Source organism: Peromyscus californicus, unplaced genomic scaffold (genome assembly GCF_007827085.1).
Source record: "Peromyscus californicus insignis strain IS unplaced genomic scaffold, ASM782708v3 Scaffold_61__1_contigs__length_243639, whole genome shotgun sequence".
Classification (NCBI taxonomy): domain Eukaryota; kingdom Metazoa; phylum Chordata; class Mammalia; order Rodentia; family Cricetidae; genus Peromyscus; species Peromyscus californicus.
In genome coordinates, this window is record NW_026294575.1 from 99,856 (window position 1) to 101,647 (window position 1,792).

The following is a 1,792-nucleotide window of genomic DNA, read 5'->3' on the forward strand; positions in this document are numbered from 1 at the left end:
TCTTCTGTTGCATACAAGAACACATACTGGAGAGAAACCATATGAATGTGATCAATGTACTAAAGCCTTTGGACATCATAGTAATCTTCAAAGGCATAGAAGAACACATACTGTAGAGAAACCCTATGAATGTAATCAGTGTGGTAAAGCCTTTGTACTTCACAGTAATCTTGAAATGCATATAAAAACACATACTGGCTCTCTTTCTCTCGGGCCCGTGGTGCCGGAAAATGGGCAAGTGTCATGGTCTCCGTACTGACAGGAACCTCTGCAGCCACCGACGGGACTAGAAGTAGCATGATTAACAATACAATAAAGCCCATTTGGGTATAGCCCTGAAGGCCAATCCGTTTGGAGGTGCCTCTCATGCCAAGGGAATTGTGCTGGAAAAAGTAGGGGTTGAAGCCAAACAGCCAAATTCTGCCATCAGGAAATTTGTCAGGGTGCAGCTCATCAAGAACGGCAAGAAGATCACAGCTTTCGTGCCCAACAATGGCTGCTTGAACTTCATTAAGGAAAACGATGAAGTTCTGGTTGCTGGATTTGGTCGAAAAGGTCATGCTGTAGGTAATATTCCTGGAGTCCGCTTCAAGGTTGTTAAAGTAGCCAATGTGTCCCTTTGGGCCCTGTACAAAGGCAAGAAGGAAAGACCAAGAACCTAAATTTTGACAATGGAAATGCAATAATAAATTTTCATATTCTGAAAGAAAAGAAAGAAAGAAAGAAAAAAGAAAAACACATACTGGAGAGAAACCCTACGAATGTAATCAGTGTGGTAAAGCCTTTGAACATTACAATCATCTTCAAAGGCACTCAAGAACACATACTGGAGAGAAACCATATGAATGTAATCAGTGTGGTAAAGCCTTTGCTCAAAACAGTGTTCTTCAAATGCATAAAAGAACACATACTGGAGAGAAACCATATGAATGTGATCAATGTACTAAAGCCTTTAGACATTATAGTAGTCTTCAAAGGCATACAAGAACACATACTGGAGAGAAACCATATGAATGTGATCAATGTACTAAAGCCTTTGGATATCATAGTAATCTTCAAAGGCATACAAGAACACATACTGGAGAGAAACTGTATGAATGTAATCAGTGTGGTAAAGCCTTTGTACTTCACAATAATCTTGAAATGCATAGAAAAACAGATACTGGAGAGAAACCCTATGAATGTAATCAGTGTGGTAAAGCCTTTGTACAACATGGTCAACTTCAAATGCATAGAAGAACACATACTGGAGAGAAACCCTATCAATGTAATCAGTGTGGTAAAGCCTTTGTACAGCATGGTCATTTTCAAATGTATAGAATAACACATACTGGAGAGAAACACTACGAATGTAATCAGTATTGTAAAGCCTTTGCAAAACACAGTATTCTTCCATTGCATAGAAGAACACATACTGGAGAGATACCCTAGAAAAGTATTAATTTTATTGTGTAATTGGTGTATAAAAGCCTGTGAATATAACTTTACATCTTGAACATCTATAAAAAAACTCATACCAAAGAAATGTGACTATAAAGGATTTGATAAGATCCTTAGCAAACACACTTATATTCAGTTACACGTGATTGTTATGGAGAGAAATATCTCACAGGTGTCAAAATTCTCTTCAAGAATTGTGATGTCCCTCTGTATTTGGTCTATTCCTGCAAATTCACATGATCAAAATGACTATGGATTTAAACAATATGGTAACTCTTTTAGATTTCATACTTCAATTTCATGAGATAATGAATCCAGGTGTAAAACTTCATGAATGAGTACTAATTCATTT

The 1,792-nt window shown here is 37.2% G+C and overlaps 1 pseudogene; it reads left to right on the forward strand.

The window, feature by feature from the left end:
• The first annotated feature begins 230 nt into the window (after positions 1-230).
• LOC128098162 (40S ribosomal protein S23-like) lies at positions 231-662 on the forward strand (annotated as a pseudogene).
• The last annotated feature ends 1,130 nt before the right edge of the window (positions 663-1,792 follow it).